This window comes from Triturus cristatus, chromosome 2_2, assembly GCF_964204655.1.
Source record: "Triturus cristatus chromosome 2_2, aTriCri1.1, whole genome shotgun sequence".
NCBI classification, from domain to species: domain Eukaryota; kingdom Metazoa; phylum Chordata; class Amphibia; order Caudata; family Salamandridae; genus Triturus; species Triturus cristatus.
The window spans coordinates 528025723-528048879 of NC_140582.1; the positions used below are offsets into that span (position 1 = coordinate 528025723).

At 41.6% G+C, this 23157-nt stretch overlaps 1 protein-coding gene across 3 annotated transcripts in view; it reads left to right on the forward strand.

Moving 5' to 3' along the window:
- FHIP1A (FHF complex subunit HOOK interacting protein 1A) overlaps nt 1-23157 on the forward strand; it is a 389114-nt gene that overhangs the window by 91704 nt on the left and 274253 nt on the right. For 2 of the 3 annotated variants that reach the window (XM_085641659.1, XM_085641660.1), the window contains exon 2: nt 8172-8216. The exons of the other annotated variant lie outside the window; for it this stretch is intronic. The gene's annotated coding sequence lies outside the window, so the exon portion shown is untranslated. The remainder of the gene's footprint in view (nt 1-8171; nt 8217-23157) is intronic. 3 annotated transcript variants of the gene reach the window in all.

A 23157-nucleotide genomic window follows, 5' to 3' on the forward strand; every position in this document is an offset into this window, starting at 1 on the left:
TGCGTGTATCCATTAACATGATATTGGGGTTAATCACAGAAAAATATAAACTTTTTCTGTACCGTGTGTTAAAAACTCTGGCATCATTAAGAGCTGTGCTCGGGAGGTGATTGCATTTTTGATGTAGGAGGACAGTTGGATGGATTTTAATCGCGGAAGGTTTAGTTTGGGAAAATAATTGAGTGAGCAGCTTTCCGTTTTGCGGCCACCTGTCCCCTCCTGGATGATTAAAGGATCACAATAGGATTTGATATTTTTTATGGGCATTCCTAGTTTGTAGGATTTGTGTCTTCAGCTTTCTCAGTGAGGATGTTTCGTAATGTTCATTATTCTTCTACATAGAAGCAGAAGAGTGCATACTTAACACATTTTGGGTATGAAGTCATAGAATAAAATAAATCCGCAGAGTGCTTTTGTCCACGATCTCTTCTCTTTATTGTGCCCACTCTCAGAATCGTAATAGGATAGTGCGGAAGGAGGCCTCGTCGCCACATGTCTATGACAAGCGTCGTGCCGAGGGAAAGAAAGATGAGTTTGAATATGGAACGGCGGCCCACGCTAGAATTATGATTTAGGGGTGTGTAAAATTGCATATTTATTCCGCGAAAACTAGCCAAATAGGTTTGAAATGTGGTTTGCTGGTCTCGGCTTGAATTTCCATGAGAGCTTGGTGGTCTAGCTCGCTGAAAATATAATGCAGGAGATTGGTTTTAACAGAAAAATTCTCACTGAGGCAATTCCTTCTCGAACCAGTTTCCCGCAGGCGAAATAGATACAAAATGGGCTTTTTCATGATTTTCATATAACGTAAAAACTGCACATTTTGTGAACGTAGTTTAACTTTCGCACAGACCCATTACAAACTCCCCATGTGAAAGTGGGTTTTTCAGGATTTTCCATCAGACTCCCGAGGCATTCTTATTGTAATCTTCTGCTGATCTCTCTCTTCCTGGACCTTTATGTTTTTAGGTCTCGCCTGACCCAGCGCATGTGCTGGTCTGGCGAGACTTATTGAGAGGGCTCCAAAAAGTGCTACCAGGTCAGCCTGGAGCTACAGTGCATGTGCGCGGGCGCGCGCGCCGCGCTTGCCGCGATTACTTTCACTTTCGCTGTCACACGGCCGCTTTGATGTTTGATCGCGATCACTTTCACTGCCACTTGGCATTGCCAATAGGTCTCGCTTTTGGGACCTTATAAGTATTTAGTTATGCAACTGTTGCATGGCTAAACACTTATAAGGTCCCAAAGGCGAGACCTATTGGCTATGCCAATGCTTGTTTTAACTGACGCTGGGCTATTGATAAGGAACAGGCGCTGGCCAATAAGCAAAAATACAATAAAACAGACGATGCTTATTCCAGGTGGCTATGGAGGGTGTGTACCTAATGTACAAGAACTGCCTGCTCCTTGATAAAAACTGAGGGGAACTTTTGTCTTTGTGGGTTTATAGGGCCCAGACACCATTTTTAGGTCTCGCTGGCTATCGCGTAAGCGATCGCTCAGTGAGACTCTAGTAAAGGGGCTCCCAAAAGCGGATTGCATGGTGAGCACGCGCACAATCACGTGCATCGTGCCGCCATGCAATCCGTTTGGCATCCTACTGCAAAGGGTCCGCTCCCCCGCCTGGAATGCGCTCCCCCGCCCCCACCAAGCACGCGCGCCACGCTCCGCCGGGCTTGTCTTGTTTAAATTGCTTCTGTCCTTTGACACAAATGCAGCGTTTCCTTTAAACAGAGTGCGCGCATCACTGCTTCTTCTATCCCCCCCACACAAATACAGCGTGTGATTACATCAAGGTACGCCCTGATTTAGTCAATGGCATACTGCACATTCCATCGCTTTCAGTAATAATTTTTTCCTTGCATGCATACTCCGTTGTGTTTATTTTTAATTGTATTAGTTTGCATTTGCAGCCGCGCTGCTTCTTCTGCTATTATGCTGGGCATCTTCTTTTCGGAGATACTACTGGTAGCTGGTGATATGGAATTTACAGCAGAGTATTAAACTTTTAATTTTATTTACTAAGCCTGCAGCCTCCACATTCTTTGCATCATCGCAGAGAGCATTTGGGAAGGAAATAATAAGGGCTATTAGCGCTATATAAAACTGCATGAGAACTTGTGCTTCAAACAAGAAGGTGTAAGAAGAGCACGAAAACGAACGTTGCTCTCGTTTACATTGTTAATTGTGACGACACCAAGCTTTGTCTGGAGAATGTTTTGCTTCATTGCCCCTTTAGTTAGGTATAAGAGAGACCCTTCACGCCCACCGTCTCCACTTGCCCCAGAAGAGCAATTACCTTCAGTGGCAGGGCGCCATTCACTGCTACTTAAATGTGTCAGCTAGAGAGCAACCCGAGCTCCTTTTGCTGGCAGGAATTCCTTTAGTGTTTTTGCACAGTCATGCCAAGTGTGTCCTCTGCACCGTTAAGTCTGTGCAGTTATACTGCTTTCCGCCCAAGTGCCTTTGTAAATAACAAAAATCCAAAACAAATCCAGTAGATATTTGTAGCATAGCAAATAAAAAGGTATGGGCTGGCAATTCCCATTGCGAATATCAAAGTGGACTGAATTTTAACACTTGTATAATACATGGAAACCTGGAAAATGCTTCCGATATCTATACCTCTGAACTGTGAATGCCCAGTGACACCCATTGTGGTATAAATCAAAACATGTATTTAATGGTTGTTTCAAATTTTCGCTCATCTCCTGTGATGCTTTATTAATTTTTTACAACTTCTATTATTTTGATCCACATATATTCATATCGTAAGCCTTTCAAATTTCATATTCTTTGTTTCTTTGGTTAAAAAAAAAGTATTGTAACTCATATATTGCACACAACTCTCTATCTCTCATACTCACTACATCACTATCTCGTTCTCTCACATACGAATCCAGCATTTATACTATTAGTTCCCTTCATATCTTTCCACACACTTTCAATACCATAACTTACAAATAATAACCAAACACACACTCTCCTCCTCTTCTATCACTATCTTCTACTTACACAACCACAGCCTCTTTATGCATGTATAACATTATATCCCCTTCTATCTCTCTTTCTCACACACTATTTATAATGGGTTGTCTTCAGTTCATTTACCACTTCATACACAAACTACCTATCCCTCTCATTCTTACTTTCTAATGTATGCACCTCTCACCCCATCCAATCACGATACTACATATTTACTATACACATACACTACACACCACAAAATTCCATATCTCATTCGAATTCAAAGCACATATTTCAACAACAAACAACATACATCTACTCCACTGCAAAAAAAAAAAACATAAATAAGAAACAAAATAATTTACAATGCCAAAAACTAAAAACTCACAAATGCGAGACCGATTGCATTGCAAATGCCTGTTGTTGTCCTTTAGCGCCGGTACCATGTCCTGGGCTTGCAAGGTGTGGCGGACTAGTGCTGAAGAAGTGTGTGTGTGTTAAGTGTATCGTATTTAGGAAAGGTTCTGCGATAATTGTGCATGAGTGTGATGCACAGATTAAAGTGCTGCCTTCCTGCTACTCGATGTAGGTTACAGAACGAGCTTCTGTTTTGCTGTTAGCCTTTACCCCCCCCCCCCCCCCGCCCCGTCTCATTCTTTCTCAGAAAACAGATGCGTTGGCAAAGTATGATGGGGTTTTAAATTTATCTAGGGCAGCCTCGAGAGATGTAACTGCATGACAATCCCCTCATTTTTGAAAACCCTTATTGTGGCTTCAGGCCAAGTCCGGGCATTTATTCCCTGGACAGATGGCGCCGCCTCCAAGAGCGGCGAGCGCGCGCCTGCCCTCTGACCTGCATTCAGCTGCGTGTGATTGCGCCCCGGTCGCCGCGTGCCTCTGGAGCACAGGTGGCCGTGGCGCGTTAAGCAACACTGGAGGTCAGGCCCAGCAGGGCTGTTATTTTAAAGGATCAGTGCGTCCCGGTAGTTTTCTTATTTTAAAGGGTCACTGGCCTCTGAATGCGTTTTATTGATTTATGAACATGCAGTTGAAATTCAGATTTTTTTTTCCTGTTGCCCGTTACAGCACCGCCAAGGCCACATGTTGACATATTTGTACGTCTGTTTTTCTCTTGTTGCTTTCTCTTGCTTTCTGTGTACACATTTGGAACGGTGATGGGCATAGTCTTTAACATGGTCATACACATTTTTTTTTAAGTTATCTGCTTTAAAGGGAAATAAAAATTATCCCTCTACAAATCGTGATTCCATATTATGGGTTTCTGATTATATCTCATGCCATGGCTCCAACGTTTGTAGAACAACAAAATGAAACCGGAACCACTGGAAATACTTTGGATTGATGAAAGCAGCCAGTGCTTAATTTGAGCCGGTGGTTGCAGTTGAGGCTCACTGGCACTCATTTTTGGGGACCAGCACTTATTTTTCCTAATCGGAAAGGAGAAAGAGATCAAAGTCTCAAACTGAGAAAGTAGGGAGGAAAGTGGCAGGGAGGGCCTGGTAGCCGATTAAAAAGAGGCATAAGGTGGATTCCAGACTATGAAGCCTGGGTATTCGGCGCACCAGTGTCGACTGCAGGCTTCTGAGCAGAACTTCGGGCACCGACACTAATTTTTTTTCCAAATTAAGCACTTGAAGCAGCTAAGCAGAGGTGTCGTAAGACCACACCTGTGGAGCAGTGTGTCTGTTCTCCACTTCTTTTGACACATGTTTTTGACCAAATGGCCCAAGCAAAAGTGCTAAGCAGCCTTGAAGACGTTTGGGGATTGCTCGTTTTAACACTAATAGCGCAAACTTAGCCCAAGGTCAGCAAAGCACTTTACAAGAGAACAAGAAGAATATGGAACAATCAATATAAAAGTAACATATAAGCACCAAAGAAAACTCATAGATCTATGAGTTCTAACCATGGGAGAAAGGTCAGCCAGATTGTATCTGGATACCTTGTATAAGTCACAAGGGCATGTGGAGAAACCACAGCTTCATCCAAAGTGTCTCTCAAATAGGAGGATTTTGAGATCCTTTTTAAATGTGGCAAGGGCTGGTGGGAGGGATTTCTAGATCCTTATTGCACTGCCAGAGAATATTTGTTTCATATAACATTTGGTCCTCAATATTGGAGATTTTAGCAAGAGTGCTTCAGCATTTCTCAATACCCCTCCAAGTGCCAGATGTTTTCAGTATTCCAACCAAGTAGGAGGGAGTGGCCCTGCGGAGGGCTTTGTGGGTGACGCATGCAATCTTAAATTGGCCTCTTGCTTAAATGGGCCTTTGTATTGTGCGAAGAATAGGAGAAATGTGATCGCATTTTCTGTGCTCTGACACAAAGCAGAGAGCTGCGTGACGCACGGCTCTCCAGAGTGACAAAGTGCTTTGGTTTGGGGAGACCAGAGAGGAGACTGTTCCCATACTCCATTCTGGAGTGTATCAGCACATGGACTACAATTTTCAGGTCCTGCTGGAAAATGAATTGCCTGATGTTCCACAACAGTTTAAATTGGTGGTATGCGCTTCTGGCCATGTACAAGAGTTTCTCCTGATGGTTATTTCCAAGTGTAAATCCCAATGACTGAGCATTCTTCAAAATGATCGGTTTACAGTTAAGTGGAGAGAAGAAATTGAGCCACTATTGGGCAGGGAGGATGGATTTGTTCGGTGAAATTAGGAAAATGCAGGTTTTGTTGGATAGAGTTTTAGTTGCGTTTGGTCATCCACTTTTGTATCTCGTCAAAAGCATTGCAGAGTAGAAGGATTTAATTTGAGAATCTGCAGGTAGGTCTGGATATCATGCGCATACTGGTGCTAGAGGATTCTATAGTCACTTGGAATTTCTTGAAGTAGTTTGCTATATAGATTAAAGAAGGTTGGAGATCGGATGGAGCCCCAAGGATCCCCTTGCTTTATGTCAGTCTTGCTAGAAACAGAGCCTCCTGTTTTAACAAACTGTTAAACAAATAGGAATCTGACCTGTGTAGGACTGCATCATAAATGCCCATCTGTTCCTTCCGGATGTTAATCAGAGCAGAAAGGTCCAACAGCACATGTTGGCAGATGTTACCTGAATCAAGGAAGCGGAGGGAATCAGCCACAATTTGCAGAGGAACCGTTTCAGTGCTGTGAGCTTGTCTGAAACCAGGTTGGAAGACATTGAGACGGGTGCTTGCCCGGATTTGAAGGGATAGCTCTGAGACAACACAGCTCTCTAACATCTTCCCTAAGAAGGGACGTGTTGATAACAAGTGGACGATGTTCAGGTTATTGCTGTTAGCTGTAGGCTTCTTTAGGATGGGGAGACCTGGTCAGGGAAAACATTCAGGGAAAACTCCTCGCTACAGTGAGGAATTTGCCATGGATGTCCAGGATGGTTAAAACAACAACTAAGCTCTTTGATCTCTTCTTCCTTCGTTCAATCACCTTACTCTAACAACCCTAATCTCCTCTTTCAAACATACAGCTCCTACTCTGACAAAGCCATAGATGATCTCGTTTCACTCCATAGGAAAACCAGGAAGAACACCAAAGTCTGTAAGAGGTTCTCATTCACTCTCCGTCTCAAAAGATGGTCTGTTAGAAGAGCAGACAGGTTTTCGGGAATCGCAAAAACTCATATGTCGTTTATCCAGCTCAAACTAAAATTAAAAAGCTGCAAGTCCACTATTCTCTCAGTGAAAGCAGTACGCCTGAATTTTGAAATAAACGGCTGTAGGAACAGACCTAAGAAATTATTTGTAAGTGTCAAAACCAAAACTCAAACCAATAAATCCTCTCTTTCTGGTCCTAGTTGCTCTATAGCAATATATTTGCCTGATTTGGCTCCGATAAAATTCCACAAATTAGACAGGAATTTGTTATTTCTATTGACATATATTTTCTCAGAGTAGAACCCTCTAAGATCCCTTCTCATGTTTCTTTAAGCCATTGTTGCTCCAATCAGGTTCCATTGGAGTTCTTTCTGTCCCATATGTGAAAAAAAAAACTCTGCGGTCTTCTATACAGACCTTCAGCACATTCCCATAACTCTATCCTTCCTTCATTTGCCAAAGGCATTGTTCAAGTCTTTCTTCCTCGTTGTTGCTCTTCACCAATTCCTCTTTCAAAATGATTTATACCAAATTGCCTCAAAACTACACATGTAAATCACTTCCTTAAAAAAACCATAAGCTTAATGCTCTTAATAATGATGAATATTGCTCAATTTCTGGCCTCCCCTTTCTGGCTCAGGTTATCGAGAGATAGGTTTCCTCCCAACTAATTAAGCATATCCAGGAAAGTGACCTTAGAGGTATGTTTCAGTCCTGTTTGTATAGTACCTTGGCATTCCGAAGGGCATTTTGAGTGGTATATAAACAAAGCTGTTCATATCATTATTGTTCTTATTATTTATTCTGTTGTCACCTATAATACTAGTTTGAAGACTTTAAAACGTTATGCAACATACCATTGGTTGGAATGCTAACTTTGAGAATGGCTTTAAAAAATACATATAATGATTTGATCCCTTCTGATTGCCATTATCACTGGAATTATGCGATTGTGTGGTTGCGGCATTGTTCGCATTCTTATGTATGGCGCCAGGACACTCCAGGAGTAGCTGTGCACTTTATACATTTCGCCTCATTATCATCATTTGGTGCATTTGACACATAATCCATCATTTGCGGCATCATTTTTAGGTAGACTTTAACTAAAAAAAAATGTGCATCTAGCTTAAACGGATCAAAAGTTGGGAAGAATGTGGTTAAATGTGTTCCTGCACAATGGAAGGCCCTTCAGGAATGTTGCCTGGTTTCAGTTTCTTATTGCTGTATTTGGTTTTTAAACTGGTACTAATGCGTTAAAATCTTTTCTGCCTACAGTGTGTATCATGTATTAAAAAAACGACGAAATATTAAAGTAATATTATCCCGAAATGTGCCGCATTACACTGCATAATTTGGCTTTCTTGCTGAATAATTTAGTCAACCCTGCTGTATAATTTGGACCTCAACTGCTACATAATTTCAGTGGCCCTACTGATCCTATGCACCCTTACAGAAATATAGTTCATACTGTTAAATGTCCCTTTTTTATGGCTAGTCCCTTACACGTTTCTATTTTCTTAACAGATATGACAATGTACAAAATAAAGTACACATTTTTGCCCTCAAAAATGCATTTTTGAATGTTGCTTATGTTTTATTACAGAAACATCAGAAAAACTCCCCAGACTTCTTAATGCAAAACGATAATGTAAGTACTGGAGATGCCACTATTGCATAGTTTCTTTCATTAAGGCGTGACGTGTTATGATTATTTTAGTGTCATACAATTGAATTCTAGTGTAGACAAATTGGATGTTAGGAAGAAAGAATCATGCTAAGTATACAATATGTTATGGGAATATGTGACAGTAATAATAATAATACGTGGATTGTTGTAGCACGGCTAATGACCCGTGAGGGTCTCTAGGCGCTGTCTATAGGCACGGGGAGATTAAGTGACTTGCCTAGAATCACAGGATGTTGCGCCGACGCCGAGAATCGAGCCTGGATCCCCAGCTCTGTAGTCAGCAGCTCTGGCCGTTATGCAGTACAGCCTACAATTAAGCTTGAACATTTTATTAATTTTCGTTTTACTTGCTGCACAACATAACACTCCAACAATTCAGTGCCCAGTTGTAAAAAGACGCATTCATTTATTCATCGCTTAGTCAAACTGCCTCATCCATCAAAGACACCACGGACCTCATCATTAGTTTCCCCTGTCTCTGTGCTGTAATGCCAGAGTCTGTAAATACAGATGCCTCCAGGTGTGGTATTACTGCATTATTTGGAGTTTTTTGCTCAGCCGAATAAGTAATAATTTAGAGAATTGGGGTTTTATGTACACATTTCCACATGATATTCCTGTTTTTGAGCAGTTTTTAGGTCTCGCGCCTAGCGTTGCAGTGCGCAGCGAGAGACCTCTTGTAGGGTGTTTAGAAACGGACCTAGGAATCGCACACGCTCGTGCGTGTGCTTTTCCTTTTGGCCCAGGCTATTGGCCTTTGCGTGCGTCTTTCTATAAAAGACAGCACTCAATTGGCCAAAAGCTGGCGCATTGCTCCGCCCATGGCCTATTGGTGTCTGTTACGCGCACCGCTGCCATGTGGTTTCAATTATCGTGCCCAGACACGGGCGCGATAATTGAAACCACATGGTTCGCTGTGGCACGCGTGTGCGCGCCACTTGTTTTGCGCGCCACTTGTTTTAGCAATATTAAGACATTCTTTTTTAAATGTTTCCTTGCAGAGATTTAAAAATGTTAGACTAGAGAAATGTTTGAGTTTGTGAAACAACCCGACAAGTTCGGCTGCGATGTTTTCAGCTCCAGACGCAGATATCTGCCTCCTAGCTCTGTCTCTTTCGTCCTCTGCACGTGACGTTAGACATATATTGCTGCCCGACCCTCTGACCCTGACGTGTCCAGCAGAGAGGAGCAGCTAAACTGTGGAACTGTGACCTCTGGAATCAAATCCCCAAATGCTGCTCTTCAGTGTTAAACACACATGAAGCATGGAATGCCGGGGCGGGTGAACCGATGAACTACCGCTGACGTTTGAAAACTCGTCGTTATAGGCCCGGGAATGCGGGCGGCTATCTCTTCTGCAGCAAGTTAAGCAAGGTAATGGTTCGTGAAATACAATCCAGCTGGGATCAAGGGAAATGATTAGTGCTCCTAGTGCACTGTTGCAGCAGTGTCTGCCGCCGTGTGTACTATAGTGACCGCTCCCTGCTGCAAGACAGTGAGTACGTCCTGTTGTATTGTTCCCTTGAGTAAGAGAGTTAGTGAGTCCTGTTGTTTTGTTCCCTGCCCCACCCAGCCCCACCTTTGTGGGACACACTGGCATGGTAATAGGAAAGCACAGAGACAACTAATGTCTGCATTAGTGTCAAAATCATGTAAAAAAAAAAGCTTCTCAGATGGTGCACTTGCATACCTGGTCATTGCTCGTATTTTTCCAGTATGTAGTCTGCCCTTCAATTAGACTGCATGCACCCTTAGCAGAAATACAAGTTACCAGCCTCTCCTACACAAGAGTGAAGTTAGATAACCAGTTCAAATGCAAACTGGGAAGCAGAGAAAAAAGTTAGGCAAGGTTTAGTTTTGTTTTCCTGGCCCCTGCTGCTGCCTACGTCTTTCAAGAAGGGAATAATTTGGTTAGGCGAATTAACACTACACAGAAACGGCAAGGCTATCTATGTTAATAACTTCTGTGTCCCCTGTTAACTATTGGCACGAACAGCAACGCTTTCAAAGAGACGAGCTATAAACAAATGAAATTCGCATTGCAAAAAAAACCAACATTTGCAATGCAATAAGTCTCGCGTTACTAAAAGTTTGAGCTTTTGGTGTTGCAAATAATAATGCAACACCAGTAGCTCAAACTTTCTGTAGTGCGAGACCTATTGCATTGCAAATGCTTGTTCATGTTTGCATTTCATCACGTTCTTCTCGGTTGAAATGGAATTGACTATGTTTCGTTTGTACAGTCTAAAACCGTGATAGTCAAAGCACGGCCCGGGGCCACATGCGACTCTCCTGGTCTTCAGATGCGGCCAGCTGGTCAATCGACACCCTGGGCTGCTGTTTACTCGACTCAACTCTAACATTAAAAATGTTAAATAAATGGGCACTAGTTTCTTTAAAGGTTAAGTGAAGTTAAAGTCAGTAGGGTGTCCTGCTTCACTTAACTTTGGGAACACTCATTTTTAAAGACATCTTGCATCAAAGATGTAAAAATACTATAAAGTCTCTTCAAAATTAAAAAAAGTGTATTACATTAACATGCAGAACCGTTCCACTGCAGTACATTACATCAGTGCACTGAGAACTATTTTATTTTAAAAGTGATAGCTTTGAAACATGGACTTAGAAACATTCATGCTCCCCACCTTGACAACTATGCCATTAATGAACTAAGAGGCAAGTCAGCTGTTATGTGCACCCTCTGGGTTCCCTAGGTTGCCATTATAAATGAACAGCACTATAGTTTATTAAATCAAATACAAGAGAAGGTTTTATACATGGCCCATCCTGAAGTCATGTATTTTGAGGTCCTCTTCTATGTGATAATGAAGAAAAGGAGGAAAAGTAAAATAAAACAATTGCCTAAGATCACACAATTTGGTCAAGTGGGAAAGCTGGGACTGATGCTAGATTTTCTGGTTTCATATTGTGCAATTTAGCCACCAGATGTGCATGGTCTGCTTCTTCTACATTCACCTTCAACAGCAACCCCCACCGCCAATCTGCTATCAGTGCGTCCCTCTGGCACACCCTAGACCAAAATTTGTGGCCTCTTGGAAAAGGTTTGAGAGTACCCATGGTCTAAACAGTGACTGATATCACACCAGTATGTCTGCTTGTTAGACCCCCTCCAGTTATAAAGACTGACACAATTCAGTTACTTCAGTGAATTCCCTCTTGGTGGACAAAGGCTTATTTGCCCTTTGAGTATCCAGCAAGCTCCAGTTCCCCTTCCTCTTACAAGTCACGTAAAATCAGTCCCCATTTCCGACCTTTCTGTCATTATTTCTAATCCACTATATCTGTTCTATACCTGATAGTTGGAGCTGCAATGACCTTTGGTCCAGCCACCTCTCACAGGAATCTTTCTGAAACCCAACTCCTTGACCACTCCAGACCACCAGTTACATACTTTCTTGCACATTCATCTTTCCCATAACCAGGGGTGGCTCTTCCCCAATGGCGCAGGAGCATTGTCCCACTGGCTCAGAGCCAGCACAACAAAATAAAATGATATTTCATTATCGTTTTATTTTTAAGCTGCTGGCTCAGCCAGCGTGTGCAGGGAGGGGCAGGCCAAGGCATGGGAGGAGGGAGGAGGAGTGCTATGTGCACTCCCTAAGTGCTCTTGTGTGTTTGGCCGGCTTCCTCTGGCAGACCAAAACACACATGCGCACTTAGGTTTCTCTAACCCGGCTGTATTGAACGGCCGGCTTAGAGAAACCCTACAGACTCCCCGACCTGAGTGGAGCGTCTTTCTTTCCTGCTCAGGCCAATCCACGCGCTGTTCTGCGTCACGGGATTGGACAGGGAGTCTGCGATGTAGTCACAGTGTCTGCTGGCACTAGGAAGTCCCAGCACAGAGGCGTGATGTGGGAGGCGGCTGGCAGCAGTTAAGTTTAACTTTAAAAATATTCCACGTTGTTTATTCTAGTTAATATCTTGACAACTTCATAAAGAATAAGACTTTTTGAGATCTTGAAATATAATCTAGAGAAAATTATAAATGTAATGACTACATTGTAAACCAGTGTGAAATCCGGATTAGAATGAAATGTGTAGGGTCTTCTTGAGATGTACTGTTCCGCACAAGTCACTCTCTTGAGTGAAATTAGGCTTTTATTTGGAAGATGAGGTAGAGATAAGAAGAAGCACTTGAAAGCCAACCAGAAAGATATGTTTGCAGGTAAGCCCAAACCACAGTGACATCATTTCTCTTTTGCTGCCCCAACACTTCCTGGCTCTCTGCCAACCTCTAGGAGCACTCTGCTCCGGCTTTGGCATGAAGTAAGGGGTCTTCAAAGTATCTCGGTTATCCAACAGTGAAATGGGCGCCCTTCTCCCAATAGTCGGCAGTAGGCCTGCATTTGATTTTTTTGTTGCACCTCCACTAACACTAGAGCTGTATAAGAGGCACTATTACAACAGTAAGTAGATACAGGAAAAGAGCACCATGCTTAACCTGTGCAGAAAGAGAGCAAACTAGACCAGGCTGGAAAGGAGCTAGCTATGGTCAAACCTCTTCAGCTATTTTAATTGGTATACCCTTTCCGTACTCACTTTTTCTGCTTCCCTTCTGAAATAAGTGTTATTATTCCAATTTGAAATCAGACATAGACCTTTTCAAGGAGTATGCAGAATTTGGTGTGGGGATACCATAGAGACAGAATCTTTGTTTCCGACAAGTACCCTGGCACCGAATTCCAGCAATGACGAGTTTTGTCCCTGGAATGGCGAATCACTTTACAGACCCTGCAGTTTGCTGCAGTTACTCCTGTTAGGGACAATATACAATGAGCATTTTTCAAAATCTGTTTAAAAATCCCTCGTTCTATCGTTTTTTTTTGCTTGAGTAGCCTTCTTGATAAATGATACCAAAAGCGTAATATGTGGCCTTTTGAACGCTAATATTAGTACTTTTTATTTGCAATGTCCAAAATAAGCAGCTGTGGGGCTGAACCAAAGTAAAGAAAGGATGGTGCTGAATTGCTTTGTTGTGTTTAAATGACTCTGCTCTTTGTAGAACCGGTAAATCCTGTTTACAGTAAATTGTCTTGAAATAGTATGTGCTGACGTTGAAAGACTTTGTAATTGTTATTTCATGAAATATATGCCTGTGATCCGTGGAGTCTTTTCTGAAAATTCTTACATTTAATCGGTTAAAATTATAGAAACATTTTTGCGCAGAAATATAAAAGCAGTCTCGCCAGTTTAAAAAGCTTAAAATGCTGGTGACTGGAAACACGTTGTCCCCTGCTTTCACAGGATTAACAATATCATGTGTTCAAGATTAGCATACCAAGGGTGTTTTCCAATGGGCGTGTTCTAGAGAGAGTTACTGCTACTTGTTAAATATTGAGGCCTGGTAAACAAAGACCTGCCCAGGATCACACCGGCTTCATGCACCTAATATACCTCAGAGGTGGAGCGTCTGAAGGAATCCCGAGAGACAGTGCTGGAACAGGTGCCCCACAGAGGCAGGGGGCACTTTTGTCACGCGCGCCTGGTAAGTAAGTCGGCTTCCTGAGTCCACATCTTCTTCCTTCCGTTCCTCATTCTTGGTTCCTCTTTTCCATCTCTTTTGTCCCTCCTCGGTGTGTCAGTCCCAAGAGTGGAACAGAAGCACATCCAGGCTTTTTCTTACACTCTTCTCTTTAGGGGAAGGCAGTGGCATTGATATGATCCAATCTGTGATTTACTGCTTTTCCTGACACATTTTTTCTTGTGTTCATTAGAATGAAAACGTAAGGTTTATGAATTTGTAGATGTGGTGGAACCATTTTATGGCTGTATTAATCTCTGGCTTTGAGGACACATAATTGTCCAACTCTGTTATGTAGTGCCTCAGTGGTGAGCAGGATTGATATTGTTGCTTAAAAAAGTGCACCGGTAAGATCCAGGTTTCAATATTTGCTAGCTTGGTAGGACCAGAGATCATCGCTTTTGGGATGTCGGCCTTTAGATGCAGCTCTCCAGGGTTAAACCAAAGCAGCTAGAGTTTGCCTACCAGGATCAACTATGTGAAGAAAAATGTGCTTGTTCGCTATATAAGGTGCAAAGATTAGACCATTTTCCTTTAGTAAAAAGGAGCAGGGGGTTAGCAGTCGTGTAGATCAGAGGATATCACGGAGTTCTCTGCAACGATGCCTGGCTCTCCAATTGATGGGTGTGGCTTACTGCATCAAAAGTCATCCCAAGATCAGGGAAGAGCATCCAAGAAACTGTTTCAACCTGCTAAACATAGGCACCCTGAGCGGGTTGTAAATACAAAGATGATTGGCTCAGGAGGCGTTGGTGTGTGTTTCACTGCTACCTTTTAAAAAATGTATGCCAGAAGTGGCAATAAGTGTCTGACAGATATCTGTTTTACGAACTAGAATGTATGGAAATTGACAACATTGACCTCATAGAAAAAAGCAGAGGTCCCGTCTGTCACTACGTACAATACAGGTATAGGTTGCTGAGTTACAGAATATTTTACTTGTATGAAAGCAATGTAGAAATTGTTTACAAATGCTGTGGTGTCTCACTGGTGCTGAATTGCATTCCCACTTGCATGCTTGTGGCATACATTATTGCTGGTTCCTGCCTTCTTGGCCTACGTCAACTCCCATATATTTAGTGAAAATGTTCATCTAGGCAGGGGTGGATCCTCCATGAGGGTGTTAGGGACTGGGTCCACCAGCCAGAGAGCAAGATGATAAATACGCAGACCAGCTGCTACATTCCTACTGCTGAGGCAGGCAGTAGGAGAGCAGCAGAGCGGTGTACAGTCACACACTAGGCCATTCATTTTGCCTCAATCTTGCATGCTTAGCATGTGCTTAATAGGTGGCGGTGAGGACATTTGGTCAAATTCGAGGAAGGTATAACTCTTGCCACTAATAGAATTTCGCACCTAATACAGAAGAGGCTTTTTACCTTAGTTAATAAGCTTGAAATCCACACCCTGAAGAGATGACCTGTAGGCACAGTCATCTCCCTACAAAGAACCTGGAAGTTACAAGAGCAGCAGTGCTCAGTTTTGCAAGCTACTTATACAACTGCATACTGTGAGTTATTTGCAGTTAGGTTTGCAAAATGAAAATCAATCCTTTATTGCCCTGTTAGTAGTGAAATAATGAATGAAATTATATTTAGCGGCAGCTCGCAGAAACACAGTCCTACAGAAATTAAACGACCCAGCTCCACTACAGAGGTATTTGAGACCTTTAGGTTTTGATCTTTTTCCTGAAAGCGTGATGATTGGATGAGTTGCCTATAAGCAGAAGAAGGGATTTCCAAAGTTGGAAGATAGCAATGAAAATGATCTACCTTTGTTGTCTGGGAAGCTTGTTTCTAGGGATCACCAAGTGTTCTAGAGCGAACCACATTGGGGGCAAGAAAGAAGATAGCACAAGCATTTCTTCTTGATAGACAGTAGGGCAGTATATTGCACTGTTCTGTCAATGAAGCAAATAGCCATAAAAAGTATACATTTACTTTTTGTGAGCCAGGGCACGGCTTTTAGATTTGATCTCACTGAACATATCCTAGGTATGTTCAATAAGGTCTGATCCACAGCATTTTAGACTACCTGTAGGTCCGTAAGTGGGCTAGGAATGCCTAAGTATAAGGAATTGCCGTAGTCTAGTCTGGACGAAAAAAGATCTTGGATCACGATATTCCAAGATCAGATGAATAGCGGAGGAAATATTTTACACAATACTGGAAGAATTTGGAAACCAGTAGCTACCATGTGTGAAATTTTTGTTGAAAATTATAGCTGATCAGGAAAATAGAAGCCTAGATTTTTTGCAGAACTGGTAGGTTTTGGCGGGGTGCCAAAATCCTCGAGCCACCGTTGGGATGTTCATGCAGGAGATTTTCTTGTCAAAGATGATAATGTCTGTTTTCTCTTCGTTAAGTTTTAAGCAATTTTCATTCATCCATGATGCCACTCCTAACGTGCTGACAAAAAAATGGATTTTGGAGAGTCCGGATCCTCAGAGATAACATGATTATCAGTGTGCCATCTGCATAAGAAATAATGTTGAAGCCAAAAGATCTGACTAAGGCGGAGAGTGTGAAACTATACACATTGTGTAGGACTGAGCTAAGAGTCTTGAGGACACTGCACTTGAGAAAGAAAAGAGCTGAGTCACAGGGAAAACATAACACAGTGTTTTTCCCACCTTCAGGAGAGTGTTTAACCATTCTGCATAGCCTATATGCATAACTCAAGATTAAACAGCCTAGCGATGAGCACCAAGTGAGATATGGTGTTAATGGTGTAGTGTAGTTCCTATTGTATCCTTCATGCAGTACCTGCACATTTTTGTGGATAACATAAACTGTGGGTCTGGTGGCAGACTGACTCTGTACACCCCGCCGAGTATGTTAGCCTGTTTTTGCATTACCCAGCTCGCAGTGCCACTAGATGCTCCTTCTATTAGAGAGATTAGCTTTTGGCAACCTCAGAACACAACAAACCCGATTCCTCAGACTTGTGTAAACAATATACTACTTTTCACCCAGTCACTCGTGGTTGCTTGTTTTGCTCTCAGAAAGATACACAGAAAAAACAGTTGGGCGTGTTTACAATAAGAATTTATTGTACCGTTGTTCTTCTCATGTAAAACAAATGTGCTGCTACAACTGTAATACAGTAGCAGAGATATAGAACCAGCAGTACAGTGAATAAAAAGGAATAGTATTGTTCTACCATTTTGCAATAGTCCTGAACACATACATGAATATAAAATGCATTTATACAATGTATAAAGGGCGTATTCCTAAGATGCCTGTCTAGATGTACCTGAGTGTACCTAGCATGTAAGTAGGTGCGAAATAGCTAATGAGCCTAATAGCCTGAAATCTAAGAGACAAGAATCCCACTAGGATTTAGTCAACCCCCCATTCCTGAATAGTGAAAGTGTGGGACTTCGTCCTGGACTTGAGTTGGACACCCCATCAGGGATAGTTAGACCACTGTCAGCTGGAGCGATGGCATGTCGGAGCCGCAGCGTCTCTGGTCAGTGTGTTGGCCTTAAAGTCTTGGTTCCCTCCTGACTACTGATAGCAAGAGGTGCTGTATTTATACAGTCTATGTGCATATGTTACCCATTGTTCAGTATGAGGATGACGTTGGGGATTAAACCTTTGTGCGTAGATAGGAGAGGTGAAGTATGTCCCCCTGGAGAGTGTACTCCTAAATTTTTCATATGTGCTAAGGTTGACGTCTTAGCAATATTGATCGGGCAGAACCCACCCTCGTCATAGAACTAGGTGAAAGGTTTACTCCTTAAAAGGTGTCAGTCCTTATAAGGTGTTCGGTCCCTATAAGACATTCTGTCCTTATTTGGAGTTATGTCCTTATAAGGCTCGTTCATATGAAATGAAGAGGAGATGATGTAGGGAAAGAGTACGATGTTCTCTAAACCTATATTAGGGTACCGATATGAAATATAACACCCGCTCCTCCTTATACTTAAAAATAATAATACACATTTCGAGATACACATTTATAACGGTGTCAGTGCATAATATTATCAAGAGTCATTTAAAATGTTTCTAAAAACTTTATCCTGATCATTTAAAAACAATTTAAAAAATGAGGTAATAAATGTTCTTTGGCAATAGTTTGACATTTTGTTGTAAAGTTCCGCAAATCACAGTTCTAAATGAGTTGGATCACACAAGTTGAACTACTGCAAGCGTACTTAAAAGGCCATGCTTATCAAAAGTGTCAATTTGTAAAAGTTATTTTGAAAAGGGGAAAGAAAATTTCTGAATTTGTTCCCAGCACAGATTGAGCCAGATTTAGATTAGAAGGAGACATAACATTATCGCTGCCTGCTACCGCAGGGGACAAACACTGCCAGACCTTGCATAGCACGTCAAGTGTGCATAGATGAAACTCCTCATTGCCAACAGCCATTGTGGAGGTAGCCCGTGCTGAATTCGATACCTCGGTGCCAATGCTGGAGCTGAAATTCAATTCATTTGTGAAAGGCACCTGCGATTCCTCAAGGAAGGCATGCGTCAAGATGGGAATGCGCTGGGGACAGAGCCGTGCATGGGACCACATGGGTTCCAGCCTGGAGCCTAAGTCCGCTGTTGTCTCTGTGTCAGGTGTCAGACAGATGTCTAACTTGCATTCTCCTCTGCAGAACAGGCATCGGAAGATGGGTACGATGCAGTCATCAAAGACTGGTCTGAAGGATAAGAACCAAGAAGCACTTAGTTCTCGTAGGCGAGGTGCACCCAGATGCTGTACCATGCGCTCACTGTAATATCTCTCCAGGAGAGCTTTCGCAATCTCGCTGGCGGATGGTCCGTCCATTGCGCAGCAGGTAGACGATAATCAGGATTGCAGCTACAGCGAGCAGGATCAGAGGTAGACCCCCGAATATGCTTCCAAATACGGAGTGTATAAAGTTAGGAATAACTCCGAGGATTGTCTGGAAGGTGTTAAGGAACCCTGACTCTATGGTCTTAAATAGATGTACAATGCCACTCGTATCTGACATATTAAAGATACGTCCCACCATTTCTACGAAATGTAGGGGGCAGTTGGTATGGATTAGTGCCTGTATCTCTGTCGAGGTCCTTGCGACTTGGAGTTCAAAGGTTTCTCGAGCGGAGGTTAACGGCACGGTTTGCTGTAAAAGCATGGCTTTCATTCTGCTCAAAGCATCAAACTGTATAAAAAAAACACTCAGTGAAGGCCATATCGGCGCCTCCCTGACTGTACTTGTCGGAGGAAACAATACTTGCATACAGCAAGTAACCCTGTTGTTCACGATGACCAGATATGCGATGCCTGGGAGCATCCCACAACAACCTTGATCGCTCAGCATCAAGTAACTCACATTCGAAAGTAGCTCCATCGCTGGCGTGATCATGGCAGCTGGAGTTCCTTTCATGTGGCAAGACAGATTCGCAACTGAACCATTACAGGCCCGTGTAAAACAATATCTTGGCACATGAGAGAACCGCTTAAAGCGTTCTTGCAGTTAGTACCACTAAGAAACACCTCTCGATCCCCACTCCGGCATCGAAATCTAAGTGGTAAATCCCAGGATTTCTTAATGTATTCTTTACCCAATTTTTCATATCTGCCAACCTGCCTTTGCTCAAGGCAATAGTGAAACTGAAAGGTCGTGACCGGGGGAGTGATTTGGTCATGAAGTAGCCAATCTGTTGATGGTAATTCAGCCACTGTGAATGGTAGCCTGTCCAGTTTTTCAATTTGCAACATTGTATATTTCGCTCCCCTTTGTGCGATTTCTATCTGTGTATCAGTTAGATTGTATTCTGAAAACAGAGACGTACTGTTTATAAACGCCAAGGCACAATTCCTGCACGCAAAGATTGCAGCGTCCAGCTTAATAACATAATAGAACGTAACTGTGATTGGCCGTTTTGTATTATGGCGAAATCTTGTTCCAGTATGTCAATAGCAGAAGATACAATGTTGCCCAATGAATATACTCTGGCGGTCAAAGTTGTTAACCCATTATCTACCACAGCAAAAGCTTTTTCTAAGTTTATACGGTCTATTTCCCGTATTCTCTCTGCCACTTCTTGTTGGGAAATCTTCCAGATTTAATTATAGTCAGCATAAATGCCTGCATATATGAAACGTTTTTGACGTTGTTTCCTAGGTCCGAATAAAAAGTCCCTAAGATCCATGTCTTGTTTGAGTAAAGATAAGTGTTGTTTCACTTCTGCAAGTATTGAGGATTCTAGCCAATCTAGGCACAACTTCCCTATACTATAGGATGTCACTACCCCTGGATGTGCTCTCTGTACATAACGTGGGTCTGGCCTCTGCATGCTGAGTTCCCTGGTGATGTTCAGGAACCGTTTATGACATGTGTTTGTGTCTAAGGGCCAAACCACCCACTCCTTCCAATTTGTGTCTGATCTATTGTACTTTAGTACGTCATCAACTGTTGCCCTTTCCTTTATAGAAGAATTCTGCCACCCTTGTGTTGGTGTAGGTAACCTTGGAGCATTCAGGTCCTTTATCTTGGCTATTCCAAGACAGGATGTCTGTTGCACAGTATCGTTTAAACCCCAAATTGATTTCGAGTCAATTTCGTCTTTCCATAGGTGGAAACCCTGTTCAGACAATCGGGCCAAAAAGGAAGCAGAGTAAATCTGGTTGGTGTTTGTGTTTCAAATTTTTATTGAAATTTACAAAAGAATACATATAGTATAATAACTGTTTGCATTATCATACAATAAATATATAAGAAAATTGTTATATATAAGCATATAATAAAACTTTCTGAATAATTAATCATATTATATAATTTAATAAATACATAAACAGATCCATGCAAAGACAAATATTTGACTTTATATTGAGGGGGGGTAGGAGAGAGAAAGGGAAGGCAAAGAAGGGATCACAAAAGAAAACGATAAATGAAAATGTACACAAATATAAGACATAATGCTATAAAAAGCTATATAAATATGTTCCTGAGAAAAGAAGACACTCTAGAAAACCAATAAGAATAGAGAAAAGATGAATATAAGGGATAATAATTTCACTTGATGTACGAGAGGACATTCTAAGTGATAGATAGCATAAGGTAAGATAAGATACGATATGATAAATACTTACCATAACATAAAGTAATTATGCTGATTCGAAGAAAGAGAAAGAATAATATTCTTTGAAATAGACAAAATGAAATAAATTAAATTATATTACAGGTATATGAATATATTGTTAGGGAGCCAAGGGAGATAAAGTAGGGAAAGGAATTACGAGATAAGAATAGAAAGGATAATGAAATGGACAATATAGAAAATGTGCAAACAATAAATGAAGACAATGGGTATATTGTGCAAGATGAAAGTGTAAGCAGAGAAACCCTCATGTATAAATATATATATTAAAAGATACAGAATTATATGTAAGCGTTCTGGCGAGTAGCTATTAAAAACAACAACAAATAATAGGTAGACACAATATGTATTAAGATTTATTAACCACCAATAATGAATAATGAATGAGAATGAAAAAGGATAAGAATTAAATTACTGCGTAGATGGGTAATTAATATTGGCATCGGTATTTAAAGCTAGAAAAGGTGACCATACTCGAAGAAAGAGATCAGATTGATCCTGTATGTTGTATATAATACAATCGTAGGAAGCTGTTTGAATCATGGCCACCATCCATATTTCTTGTGATGGTGGTTGAGGCGACTTCCATTGCCGTAGTATACAAATTTTGGCTGTAGCTAAGGCTGTGTGTAAGAGTCGGGCTTGTGGTTTAGAAAGTGATTGTGATTGACGTGTATCATGCAGAAGAATGGTAGCATGCGAAAGTGGAGTTTGTAGAGGCATCGTGGAATGTAAGGTTTTACCTATATAATTCCAAAAGGGTTGGATCACTGGACATCCGCAAATGATATGAGAAATGTTACAAGACGTACTATCACATCTCCAGCAGTTAGAATGGGGAAGCAAGCCAGCTTTATGCAGTTTTGTTGGTGACCAACGTAAAATCTTGAATATGCAAAATTTAAATCGTGCTTCACGTGCACCCTTGTTGAGATTGTTAAGAATGTCAGACCATTCATAGTCCGTATAAGAGACTGATAATAAGGTTTGCCATTTAGTATGTAAAGTTTGCGATAAGGGTTGAGAAAAAAGATGCGAAGTGAGAGTTTGGTAAAAGCCAGATGTAGCTCCTTTCATCTTACCCCAAGCGTGGAGATATGTTACAATTGGTGAGTCAGGCAAGAGCCATGGTGGAGGTCCTAGACTCCTCCGTAAGGATTGTCGTAACTGATTGTATTTTGAGACTTGTATATCAGGCAAATGGAATTCTTCCTGCAGTTGGGCAAATGATTTAATTTCTACGTTTGAAAAAAGTTGATCTAAGGTGGAAACACCTGCTGTTTCCCAATTAGGCCAAGATATTGATTGTCTATTAATACGAATTGCAGAATTATTCCATAATGGGGCTTTTCTATGGAGACGAGGATGTGAGCCCAGTAAGCGGTGTGCCCTTTGCCAAGCAGCACGCATAGCTGACAAAATAGGATAAGTGGCGGAGTCTCGGGGACGATATTCTGAGCCGTATAAAACAGAAAGACCTGCGTTTGTTAATGAAAGGTGGCGTTCAAGATGTACTGGTTGGTGTTTGTCAACATAACTTTCAGTGCTGAAGTTGGTGCAACATTATAATAAATGAGGCTGAATATGTTGTGTTAAAGCCTGAAAAGTATGCAAATTTCTGTGCAAACATTTGTGAACTAGTTTTTGGTGGTGTTGGGCAATGTTCCCACTGATGGTACTCAAATACATTCCTAGGTGAAATGGATTTGTGCAGGAAATGATGACCATAATGTTGATAACAGTACAATTCTGAAGAACCCTCTAACATTTCATTATTAGAAAATGCAGCAGTTTTCTCTAAATCAGACAACAGTTTATTTACTGTTTCAGTGTCCCAATCATCAGAAAATGTACTGGAGGTAATAAAATCACTGAAGGATAATTTAAATACATGATTAATTTTTAAAAGTTCGGTCGGGTCGAAGATGTTGAAATCAGCAGTTTTCTCTAAATCAGACAACAGTTTATTTACTGTTTCAGTGTCCCAATCATCAGAAAATGTACTGGAGGTAATAAAATCACTGAAGGATAATTTAAATACATGATTAATTTTTAAAAGTTCGGTCGGGTCGAAGATGTTGAAATCAGCCTTGTCCCATACTATACCATCGGGTATAGGAACTGCTGTAATGTTCACTGATGAAAAGTCTCTTGTTCACAATGTGATGATGGATGTGACTTCAGTAGGTTGTTGACCTTTTGAGCTGTGGAACCTTGTTGAAGATGGTGTCCATTGATAAGCATACTAAAAGTCAATACTAAGATTAGCCAGAAAAGA